General features: G+C 40.5%; 1 pseudogene; it reads left to right on the plus strand.

Annotated features, from left to right (window-relative positions):
* The first annotated feature begins 6287 nt into the window (after positions 1-6287).
* Positions 6288-7657, plus strand: LOC110208021 (histone deacetylase 1 pseudogene; annotated as a pseudogene).
* Positions 7658-13356: the final 5699 nt, after the last annotated feature.

Raw genomic sequence — 13356 nt, forward strand, 5'->3', positions numbered from 1 at the left:
TGGCTCTAAAATACTCTGCTATTTGTAAGATGATGATGATGATGATGATGATGATGATGATGTCCAAATAGGAGACTTTATAATTATAGGAAACTGTCAGTGAATAAATTTTCTCTGTCAACTAAGATTGGAAACACCCTACAATTTAAAGTCTTAGAACATTGGCCACTGTACTGGCCACTGAAAGGTTAAGTCAGGGGTGGGGAATCTGTGGCCTCAAGGTCACTTGTGGCCTTCTAGATACTTGAGTGCAGACTTTTGACTGAGTCTAAGTTTTACAGAACAAATCCTTTTATTAAGGGGTTCTATGAAGTTCTGATTCAGTCCAAGGGTGGCACTTGAGGATCTAGAGGGCCACATGTAGCCTTGAGGCGCAGGTTCACCACTCCTGTTAAGTCAATCAATCAATCAATCAATCAATCAATCAATCAATTTTTAAGTATTTACTAAGCATCTACTATATTGTAGGCAAAAAGACAGAAATAAAATTGTCCCAGCGCTTAATGCTTGCATTCTATTGAGGAAAACAATATTGTACACATATTAATATATTTAAAACATATATGTAGTGACTCTATGGCCTTACTCTCTTATAACCAAGTTTTCTATACCTCCCAAGTGCTGATAGGTTGGGGATGCTAGATTTTCTGAGTGCAAAACCCAGCATGGGGTGCACCTCTGGCCTTCCTAGTGTCTTTTTTTGTCTTTGACTCTGTTTCCGTTTCTGTATCTATTTTTTATTCTCTCTCTCTCTCTCTCTCTGTCTCTCTCTCTCTCTCTCTCTCTCTCTCTCTCTCTCTCTCTCTCTCTCCCCCCTCTCTCTCTTTCTCTCTCTCTCCCTCTTCTCTCTTCCCACCCCCATGCTTTGAAGTTCACAAGATCATAGCCATTTCTAATCTCTTTCACCTAAAACAGAAAAAAAAACAACATTGAGGCAAGGATCTTCATGGAATCCATGTCTGCCTCAGATTAGGAGATGCCAAGGCCTCTCCCCTCATAGCACTCTCTTCTCTCACTAGATAGCAATCAGTCAAGAAAGTGTCAGATCCAAAGGACCTGGCTGACTAATATCCTTTGAATACACCCCAGTTTTAGCTATAGAGCCAATTGAAAAAGCTTCCCATTAGCATATGGTTAACAGAACAGAATTAGTCACAATATTTCTTCATATTCTTTAAATTGATTCAAGGAAATTCTGTGAAACATCACCATGCTTCTTCTGAAGGAGGATTCCCAAACTCTTCTTTGTGGAGGATTGCATCACCCATTACACATACAAAATAAATACAGGGAGGGTGACATAACAAAGACAGCTAGAGGACCAGGATGTTCAATGTTGGAGGTGGTGTTTCAGCTGAACCTTAAAGAAAAATAACGATTCTAAGAGATAGAAGTTAGGCAGCTACACGTTCTAGGCAGAGAGATAGGAGATGGACTGTCATATGTGAGGAACAATAAGGCCAGTTTTACTGGCCATAGAGTGCTTGAAGGGGAGAAATGTAAAATGAGCCTAGGATGATAGGGTGGAATCAGATTAGAAAGGGCTTTCAATACCAAAGCTGTTTGGATTTGATCCTAGGAGTAATAGATAAATTGTACAGTATTTATCATAGATCAGACTTGAATCCATATCTTATTGATTCTGAGACCTATCATCCATCAGTTATCTCCTGCTGCCTCTTCTATTTAGGTGCAAAGATAAATAATATATGATTCACACCTCAAAAGAGGTACCACCCTCAGCTACCATAAATTATTAACATATAGGAACAACAGTTTTATTCCTAGCTGTCCTTCTAGAAATGATAATGTGGCTTCCCATTCCTTCTGAGGATATTTACCAGTAATTCAATTGTCCTCTAGGAAGGGAAGCCCTATCAGGTTCTGTCCCTTACAAATTTCCCAATGATAAGCCTTGCCTGTGTCTGATCTGTTGCAACAATTAGCCATGGAGGCATTTTTGTACCATAGAAAAAAGTATTGGATGTAGAGTTAGAAGTCCTAGGTCACAATCTTGGCTCTGCCACTTACTATATATAACCATGGATAAGTCACTTACTTAAATTTTTTTGTCCTAGTTTCATCATTTGTAAAATGGACTTGGTGACCAAGCCACCTTCCAGCTCCAGATCTATGATCTTGTAATTCTATGTACACAGACAACTATAATACATAGTAGATGTAATAGTAATATTGAAAACAAACAAACAAACAAACCACTAGCTCTGGAGTCAGAGGATTTGGGTTTAACAAGTGTTATCTTTGTACCTGGAGGAAGTCACTTACTCTCACTGTACTTCATTTTTTTCGATTGTCAAATGAGATGACCTTCCGTGTTTCATTCTATCATTAAATCTCTAATCCTATGATAATGTGCTAGAAGGGGTATAAACAAAGTGATGCAAAGGCTGACTGCAGAAAAAGATTCGGAGGCTGTGTAATATTTTCCCTGCCCACCTTCTGGAGACACTAGGAAGAATGAATTAATAGCTTTCCTTGGACAAAGTAACTTTCCATATATCATTTTGGCTGATTTTTACACAACCACTCTGTGATGCTGATAAGGCTGAGGTCAGAAGTCACCAGCAAAGCTGCAGTTTGTTGGGTTCAGAGATCTTTGTCCTGTCCTTATTTCCCTTGATTAGGAGCCCATTGCCTCCCGCATTCAGTATTCTAAATAATCTTTCAAGGTAGACGAGTATGTCCTCCAGCCCTGCCTCATGAAATGCAATGAGAGTCGAATGGATCCTGGAAGTTCTTATAACCTCGCTTATATCTTCTTAAAGATTTCTACCAACATTAACTATAGCTCAAAATGACTATCAGTTACCATAACTCATTAATGTATAGGAACAACAGTGTTATTCTTATCTGTCACCCTAAAAATGATAATGTGGCTTCCCAGTTCTTCTGAAGCTATTTATCAGCAGTTCAACTGTAATATGCTGATAGTCCTCTAGGAAGGGCAGCCCTATCAGGTGCATTCCCTCCCAAATTTCCCACTGATAAGCCCTGCCTGTGTTGATCCCTTGAAGAAGTTTAGGACTGACTCTTTGAAAACCGTGTTGCTTTGTCCAAGGAAAGCTATTAATTCATTCTTCCTAGTGTCTCCAGAAGGTGGACAGGAATAATATCAGAGGTCTAGTCACATCAGGAATGCTAATGAGGAAGGCATGGAAGAGGATATCAAACCATTCCTATAGGCAACATCTGTTGTTCTTCTAATTCTTTCAATTGCTCGCATAGTTAACTCCCCCACTTAACCTTTCAGAGTGACATGGGGAAGAGAAGATAGTTTCTTTTTACTGATATAAAATTGCCATATCCCTTCGAGTATTTATTGCCAAAGTCCCATGAATGGTAGATACATTCAAGTTGCACCTGTTGACCTGGGGTACCTCTTTCAAAATCATTCCTTCCAGGGGAAGTAAACATTACAGATCATAGACAATTGGTGTTATGGGTGCATGATGCTTTAAGAAAGACACCACAACTCCATTAGCAATTAGCTACCAAGGGAAGGGCAATTGACAGAGCACATAAACACACACACACACACATACACACACACACATGCAATAAACCTGGATCCTCCCATCATGACAATGCTACCTTACCACATCTAATGGCTTCACCTGTTATCATCCCTCACATGAAATCTATAAATTGCTGAATTATAATGACCATCTTGTTTCAAAAAATGTCCCTGCTCCATTCTCTCTGCTTCTCTTAAATATCTTGATTCTAGATGCCAAAGGCAGAGCCACCCAAACAGTCATCCAATCTTGGTCTAGGCATTCTCTCCCAGTGGTTTCATGGCAGAATGGTCCTGGGACAGTTTCCTCTCCACATCACACACACTCACCTGTTTCTCCCACTGATGAGCTCCACTTCAATGTTCTCACTGTTCTGCTGATACCTGGGGAGGTTCTTTTAATCATAGGGATGTCCACTGAGTGAAAGCTGACACCACATTGGAAATCCCTGTCCAATGTGGACCTGATCCTTTCATTTTAGCCATAGAATAGGGTTGTGCCTCACTTTTTAATTTTAATTTTTTTTTATTGTTGTTCAATCAGCTTGCCATAGTGAATTGAGTGCTATGGACTTGAATCCAGAAGAAGTGGGTTCAAATTCTGCCTTTGATAAATGATCTGTGTGACCAAGTCACTTAATCTCTGTAAGCCTCAGTTTCTCCATCTGTAAAATGAAAGGTCCAGGCTAAGTGGCCTCTGAAGTTCCTTCCAGTTCTACATCTATGATCCGATGAGCCAGATTCCCAAACGTGTTAGGGTGGTATTCTGTGGCATTGCTCACTTCCTCTGCAGAGTCAAGGCTGAAAACCCATGCTGTTTAAACCAGTTATTTTCCAATTCACTGCGTGGTAATCTTTCCTGGAGGAAAAAAAGGGGGGGAGAATCCCTTGTTTGCCATCAATTTGTGGGGGGAAAAGATTTTATTTCGATTTGAAATGTCTAACAAATTGAATTAAAGGCGGAAGGGTCATATGAGTTTATCATTTGAGGTCGTCAAGACAGCAGTAAAGAAAGTAGTTAGGAAACTGATTTTATATTAGCTGGCAAGCTTGGCAGGTCATTCTATTAAAATTCCAGAAAGCGTGCATTGCAGGACTGCTAAGTGTGACAATTAAATGTAATATGTAATTCCTTCCACTGTCCATTATGCCGAAGGGCCGAGGTGGCTGCTCACAGTGAAAACCTCAGTCACAATGAACACAGCAGTACCAGGAGCATGAGGTGGGGCCGTGCGGTTTGTTTCATTACAACATATTAGTGCCTGCTTATTTCCCTCTCCTTGGTGGCCTGGCCTTAGCTTTCAGCTTCATACTAATTCCTTAGGATTCATTTATCCAGTATTCTTTATCATTGATGTGCAATTAGCAATTATGATCAGCTCCCCTCTTTTGCATGCTTGAATGTCACCTGATTGATCACATCTCAGCAGCAGTGTACCAGGCAAGCCAAGGTCACAAATAGTCTGCTGGGTGGAGAGAAGAGCCCTCAATGGGAACTCCAGAGACTTACATTCAGATCCTGAATCTTCCACTTGCTAGTTGTGGGCCTTCACCTGCTCATTTAATTGGACCTTGGTCTCCTCATCTCAAAGGTTCTTTCAAGCTCTAAATCTTATAAATCAAGGCCTTGGCACTTTGCAGATATAGAGGGGAGGAGGGAATATGCATTTATAGAGCAACTATGATGTGTCAGACCCTGTGTTAAGCACTTTACAAATGTTATCTCATTTGATCTAGAAGAAATCTTTGAGATCATCTGGTCCAACCCAGGATGTACTCAATATATCAAAGTTAGAAGGTATGTCAGGAATCATCTAGTCAAACCTGTCCATTTTATAATTGAGAAAACTAAGCCAGAGAGTTGAAATGACAAGATTACAAAGCCAAGGAGTGGCATAGCCCAGCCTTTGGCGATTGATTTAGTGAATTGGGAGGGAAGGAGGAGACCTGAATCATAATCAAGGAATCAATTAGATAGAGATAGATAGATAGATAGAGAGAGAGAGATAGATAGATAGAGAGAGAGAGAGAGAGAGAGACAGACAGACAGACAGACAGACAAATAGATAGAGTGGACATTTATTAAGCATAACTATGTTAAGTTCTGAGAATACAGATTTAAAGGGAAGAGGGTAAGGGGGGCACCAATTGACCAAGGTGTTGTTGAGGTGGTGGAGAGGAAATCAAGTTGGAATAGATATGAGCATGGTTGGGACCCCACATGAAATGGTGAATTAGGTTAGGGACTCAATTGTCAAGAGAAGGGGCCTCAGGATAGAGACTGGATACAATGACCTCTAAGGTCCCTTAGAAATGTCAAAACAAGCTGTGGTATATGGTTGTGATGGAATATTATTGTGCTATAAGAAATGGTTTCAGAAAAAACTGGAAAAACTTGCATGAACTGATGCAGAGTGAAGTGAGCAGACCCAGGAGAACACTGCACACAGTAACAGCAATATTATATGATGAACTGTGAATCACTGAATTATTCTCAGCAATGCAATGTCTAAGACAATCCCAAATGACTCATGAAACATGCCATCTGTCTTCAGAGAAAGCACTGATATTGTCTGAATACTGACTGAAGCATGCTATTTTCCCTCCCTCTCTCCTTTTTTTCATTCTTTCCTTTTTTTTAAAAATTGTTTAAAAAATTGAAGTCTTGGGTGAGAGGCAAGATGGTGCTGACTCAGGGCACAAATGAAAAATCTGGTACTACTATGACGGGGATGTTGGAAATTACTAGTATGGGCAGGGCCACCCAATGAAACCCCATCGAATCTGAATGACTCACAACTTGCTACTAAACTATGGACTCTATGGGAAGATAGAAATCTATCGGCCCCACAAAACCCATTCGGTTGAGATGACCAAGTACCACAGTGATGACATTAAGTTTTTGCGTTCCATCCATCCCTATAACATGTCATAATATAGCAATCAGATGCAGAGATTTAACATTGGTGAAGACTGCCCAGTGTTTGATGGCTTATTTGAATTCTGTTAGTTATCCACTAGTGGATCTGTAGCAAGTGCGTTGAAGCTTAATAAACCGCAAACAGACATTGCTGTGAACTGGGCTGGGGGCCTGCACCATGCTAAGAAGTCTGAAGCTTCTGGCTTCTGTTACATCAACAATATTGTGTTGGCCCTCCTGGAACTCTTAAAGTACCACCAGAGGTGCTGTACATTGACACTGACATTCACCATGGTGATGGTGTGGAAGAAGCTTTCTACGCCACCGATGGGGTCATGACAGTGTCCTTTCGTAAGTATGGAGAATACTTCCCTGGAACGGGTGACCTACAGGACATTGGAGCTGGCAAAGGCAAATACTACGTTATCAACTACCCACTTCAAGATGGGACTGATGACGAGTCTTATGAGGCCATTTTTAAACCAGTTATGTCCAAGATGATGGAAATCTTTCAGCCCAGTGCAGTGGTCTTGCAGTGTGGCTCTGATTCTCTGTCTGGAGACTGATTAGGTTGTTTCAACCTTACCATTAAAGGTCTGCCAAGTGTGTGGAATTTGTCAAGAGCTTCAATCTACCTATGCTGACGCTGTGAGGGGTGGCTACACCATCTGCAATGTAGCCAGGTGCTGAACATATGAGACAACTGTGGCCTTGTACACAGAGATCTCCAATGAACTTCCTACAATGATTACTCTGAATACTTTGGACCATATTTCAAACTTCATGTCAGCCCATCTAACATGACAAACCAGAATACCAATGAGTACTTGGAGAAGATCAAGCAGAGGTTGTTTGAAAATCTTCACATGTTGCCACATGCCTCTGGTGTCCAGATGCAGCCCATTCCTGAGGATGGGATACAGGAGGACAGTGGAGATGAGGATGAAGAAGAGCCTGACAAATGCATTTCAATATGCTCCTCAGACAAGAGAATTGCTTGTGAGAAGGAGTTTTCAGACTCGTGCAAGGAAGGTGAGGGTGGTTGAAAGAACTCATCCAACTTCAAGAAAGCCAAGAGGGTCAAAATGGAAGAGGAGAAACATCAAAAGCCAGAGGAGAAAAAAGAGGCAAAAGAGGAGAAGTAGATGAAGGAAGAGAAACCTGAAGCCAAAGGGGTGAAGCAGGAGACCAAGTCTGCCTGAGCTCTCCAGCTGTCCTTGGGACCTGCTGCTCATACCTCCTTTCAGTTTCCTCACCCCTACATCCTCAGAGTTTATATTTTCTATGTCTCTCTATTTATACATAATTATATGAGATAGAACTGTCCCCAGAACACAGGAACTAGGGGTTTTGCTGTTAGCAGGATGCCCGATCCAGTGCCTTTGTTGCCTTGAACACCTGAGTTCCCAGCAAGTGAATCCATTTCTTCCCTCCCTGTACTGTTTTAAATACTACCCCTTGCCTGACTTGCTATTTAGGGCCTGGGAGCATTTTATTGGGTGGGTTATTTTAAGATGGGATAGGACACATTGCCCTGGGTGGTTGGGTTGGGTAGTCTCCACAGCCCTCTTTTCTCCCTCTGTGGGCCTTTTTTATTCCTCTAAGTAGAATTTGAAACTCAGTGAAGTTTTTTCAAGGATAACAAGTGATGTATGTCTGTACAGCTTCCTCTGGTGGTTCCTGTGTAGGTCCAGGTACTTAGCCAACCACCTTCCCTGTCCTGAAGTGAAGTAAATTAGCAGCTGCTCATAGGTGCTATGCCTGGTTTCCACAGTCTATGAGCATGTGACAGGGCTGTGCCTTCTGGCTGGTTCACCTATTTTGTTTGCCAGGGGGCATCTTGTGCTCCCACACCTCTGAAGACTCTAGGCTAAGGGCTCTTGACTGCCCTTTCAAATAGTCCCCCTTTCTCCCTGGCTAGGAACCCACCAATGTTGACTGGGTTTGTGTGAGAGTGGTGTGGGTTGGGATCTCCAGTGTGGTTTCCATTTTGAAATTATTTTTTGTTTTTTAAAGAACCTTTGTAATAAAAATGGTGCATTTTTATGTCAAAAAAACTTCAAGTCTTCTTGTACAACATGACCGACATGGAAATGTTTTACATGATTGCGCATGTATAACCTATTTTGGATTGCTTACTATCACAGGATGGGGGGAGGGATGGAGGGAGTATACATAGAATTTGGAACTCAAAACTAAAAAAAAAATGTTGAAAATTGTTTTAACATATAATGGTGGCGAGCCATTGGAGCTTATCAAGTAAGGGAAGGACTTGGTTAAATCTGCCTTTAGGATTACCACTTTTGCAGCTAAAGCCATATGGCTTCAAACAACTGAAGGGTTGGGAAGAGTGTTCAGTCAGGATAATGGCAGGGACACCCTACATATAGCATGACTTCTTTCCCTTCAGGGCTCCCTCATATTCAATAGCCATCAACTTTTTTACCTCCATTTCTTTGGAAGTTGATTTGATTTATGGACCTCAACTCACCTTGAAGAAAGGGAAGAAGAAGAAGGTGGGGCACCTTCTTGGCCACTGCAATCTAGCAATGAACTAGAAAAAGGGAGCTGCAGATAAAATGTGCCAGTTCCTTCAACCAGTTTATGTATGACAGTCTAAAAGCAATTCACCATCTTGCTCCTCTATCTCTCGGCAAGTCACTTAACCCTGTGTGCCTCAGTCTCCTCTCCTGTGAAATGAACTGGAGAAGGAAATGGCAAGCTACTGCAGTGTCTTTGTCAAGAAAACCCAAGTGAGATCACAAAGAATTGTATATGACTGAAATAACTGAATAATAACATTTCTTGGGACTTAGCACAATCTCTAGGAGATAGTTGGTGTTAAATAAATTGTTGTTGACTGAAAAAAATTCATAGCATGGGAAAATAAAATATTATATTTTAAAAAGAAATCTACAATTCCATAGTTCTATATTTCATTTGTAAGCAGAAAACAAACAAGGTAATGTAAGAGAACAAAATTATTCCTGACAAAATGAGGTTGTTAGGGGTCAGGTAGTTGTCAACTCTATTTGAAGATAGTGAAATTGAGGACTCAACAGATCAGCCGAATTATCTAAAATCATTAATTAGCCTCATTTATGAGTTTCCATTTGTCCTGGGGTCATATAATTTATTTCAGTTCCTGCTTGAATGCAGAGTACCCTAGCATTTGCTAAATGGTTCATGGTGATCATCATTACCACCCACAAACATCTGATGGGTACCTAATGTGAGTAAGGCACTATTAGAGGAACTTGGGATAAAAAGAGCTTTAAGATATGCTTCTTGCTCTGGAGGAATTTACAATCTAATTGGGTGACACTGAGCAGGAGAGAAAGAGAATGGAATCTCTCATTTTAAGAGTCAACTGGCTGGATGTGCTCTAATTGTTTTGTTACAGGTAATTCATTTGGGCTGAATGTTGGCAACCTGGTGCCTGCCTTGGTGACCTATGGTTCTAATTAACACCCATGGTTTTAATGAACACCTCTGTGCAGATGATTTCTAAATCAGTAAGTAGTATCTCTGTTGATGAAAACCACAGTAGTGATTAATGCAAGAGTGCCAGAGTATAAGGCTGACTGAGGTGTTTGTATCCCTATATTAGTGCTTCATCTCTAACCTGAAGTTGCTGCTACTTCCGCTGCTGCTGCTGTCCTGTATTCTTGTCTTCCAAATGGAACTTAAAGAGACTATGCCTTGGAGGAGCTAAGACCCTGAGGTCTGAACTCCCTGGGACCACGGATCCTCATCTTTATCCCAACCATTTTAGTCTACTTGGCAAGGCTTACCCCTTTATATTTCTTTCCCCAAGTATTATATTATTGCCTTTAGAAAGTCTATTTCAATGGATTGTCGTATTAGTCTACTTACAATTCCTGTGTATTCTTAGAACAAAATACCCTTCCTTAGCACAACTCCTCTTGGGTTATATCTTTCTATTAGACTGTAAAGTTCTTAAGAGCATGGATAAGCAACTTGAGGGCATGGATTGCCACATTTTTATATCCTTAAGATTTAATAAATGTGCTTAAATAAGATTTTTCATTCATTTATTCACACATTCATCCATCCCCTCCCTCCATTCTAACACTGACCCACTTACACTACCTCTTCCCAGCTTTCCTCAAACTCAGCATATTTAACATTAAAAAAAAAGAAAAAAAAGAACTTATTGTAACCTCTTCCCAACTGAGGCTAGCCTACTGACTTTGCCATCTTCTGCTGAGTCACTCTGGTTTGAAACCTAGTCATTTCTTTTGACTTCTTTCTTTTGGTTTACCTTCTCCCACAGTCCTTTATACCATCCAATAAATTCTAGCTTTAAAATCTCTTTTGTGTTTGTGCTTGCCCCTTTCTTTTCTGGTTAACGCCACCCTAATGCAAACTTCTGGACTATGATCATAGGATTTAGACCTGATGGTACCTAACAAAAGATCATAAGTTGTTAGAGCTAGAAAAGACCTCAGAGGTCACCTAGACCAGCCCTCTCATTTTATAGTAGAAAAAACAAAGAACTAGAAACACAAAGTGCCTCCAGTCATTTTTCCCCCAAGTACAACTAGCATAATATTATTGAATTTATCTTCTTAATTCTGAGGTTTGATGATATTATTTCACTTATCAACAGTTTGTCATTGGCAACCAAAGAAGGTACACACTCCTTAGCCTGGCATCCACTATCTTATACTATGGCACTATCCTAACTTTCTAGCTCCTGTATCCCCCCCCCCATTCTCTGTTAGCCAAAGTTTGGCTTAGGAACAAAATATCAGGAGCATTCGAGAGAACATGGGTTTATCTGTAGTTAAAAGTTTTAATCAGAGTGTGATATACACATACAAATAAAGTCTTAAAAAATGACTACTATTCAAGAAAGGTATTAGAATGTAAGCTTTGGGACTGAATAAAATTCATGTTTAGAAACCATTCTAATTGTCCTAAAGTGGGTACTGAAGAATGAAACTACGATGTAATCTAGTTAGTAATTATATAAGAAGAGGGGCCACTGATACACTGCAGCTTGATCATTGTATGGACTGTCCAGTGCCATGACCTTCTCCACCAGAAGGTGACTGGAGTACAGGGGAACAGTGCCATGTGAAAGGCCCTTCCTGAGTCCCCTGCCTTTGGACACCAACTCCAATGACACTGAGACAGAGATCACAGTGGGTCCTCCTGATCATTAGTATCGGTTTGTATGTGTAACTAATCAAGGTTTGCTTGAACCTTGACTGTTGGTTTGGTCAAGGTGTTTGAACCACACTACTTGTGTGGGTTCTAGTCATGCCAGGAAAACAAGAATACTGACCCTAGATAAATGTTCTAGCTAAAATGGATTACTGGTCTCCCTCAAACATGCCCCATACTACCTACTTCCATGTTGTTGTTTGTGCTATTCCCAATACTTAAAATACCCTTTCTCAGTCTCCTACCAGTCTCTCTGTTGACATCCTACCTGTCCTTTAGGTCTTAACCAATGCCATTTCCTCCATGAAGCCTTCCCTCATGTTCTTTGTGGAAAGTGTCTTTCCTTCCTCTGAAATTCCGTGGTGCATGATTTATGCCCAGGGACATCACTGTGTAGTGGAAAGAGAGTGGAAGCAGCTAGGTGGCTTAGTAGATAAAGTGCTGGACCTGAACCAGGGAGACTATAGTTCAAATATAGTCTCAGACACTTCCTAGAATAGCTATGTGTCAACTCACTCTATTTCCCTTAGTTTTCCTATCTGTAAACTAGGGACAATAATAATACCTACGTCCCAGTGTTGATGTGTGGATCAAATGAGAAAATATTTGTAAAGTGCTTTACAAATGCTAAAGTGCTTTTAATGATAGCTATTATTTTTATTATTATTAGTGAGAGGATTTGGGTAAAATCTCACCCCTGTCACATATTAGTGCTGTCAATTCACCTTTTTAAGCCTCAGTTTCCTCATCTGTAAAGTGAAGGTATTGGATTGGATGACTTCTGAGATCCCTCAGCACTAGAGCTATTATTCTAGATTATGTACTTACAGTTCAATATGTATTATTATAAATGATATTTACAAGACACTTCATAGTTTATCAGAACCTTTCTTTACAAGATCCCTGTGAGGTAAATACTGCAGATATTACTATTCCCAATTTTCAGATTAGGAAACTGAGGCTTAGCAAGGCTAAGTGACTTGCCCAAGATCACACACCTAGGGACTGAAAATACCTTTTCATTCCAAGTCCATTATTCTGTCCAGTAGCCCACAATATGTCTAATTATTTATATGCATACCTTATATCTCATACTGAACTCTTTGAGAACAGGGGACCACATCTTATTAATTTTTAATCACCACCCCCTCAAGTGCCTGGCACAGTGATTTGCATGCAGTATATACTCAGTACTTGTCCATTGAATATAAAGAAATGGACTATTGCTTATGCTATCGTCTCCTTGGGAAATCCTAAAGTTCCGGCCACTGAATTGTAGCTGGGCCAAAAACCTGGGCCACCTCATTCTCCTATGTTTTCTCCTGCTATGCATATGTTATTGGATTGCATCTGTCCTTGGGGAGGGGAGGAGGGAGACACCAAATGCAACTCAGAGTTGCTATGCAGTTAGAGCCAGAAGTACATCATTCATTATGTGAGTAAAATACATAGAGAATAAAATAGCCAGAGAGTAATGGGAGTTTTATTCTCTCTCCATTCCATTTCACTCCCGCTCTATTTTACTTATGGTATGAAATGATGCTCCAGCCACTGGCTGATAAATGTTGATTAATCTGATAGAGAGTTGGATTTGTTAGCGGGCAAAAGCAATGCAAATAAATCGAGCAGGTGAACTGGAGTTCACAGTGTCATTCCCAAGATTAAAGAGTCTGTCTAGCCTTCCAAGCTCACTTATTACAATCAGGAT

This window comes from Phascolarctos cinereus, unplaced genomic scaffold (assembly GCF_003287225.1).
Source record: "Phascolarctos cinereus isolate Bilbo 61053 unplaced genomic scaffold, phaCin_HiC Scaffold_4;HRSCAF=312, whole genome shotgun sequence".
Classification (NCBI taxonomy): domain Eukaryota; kingdom Metazoa; phylum Chordata; class Mammalia; order Diprotodontia; family Phascolarctidae; genus Phascolarctos; species Phascolarctos cinereus.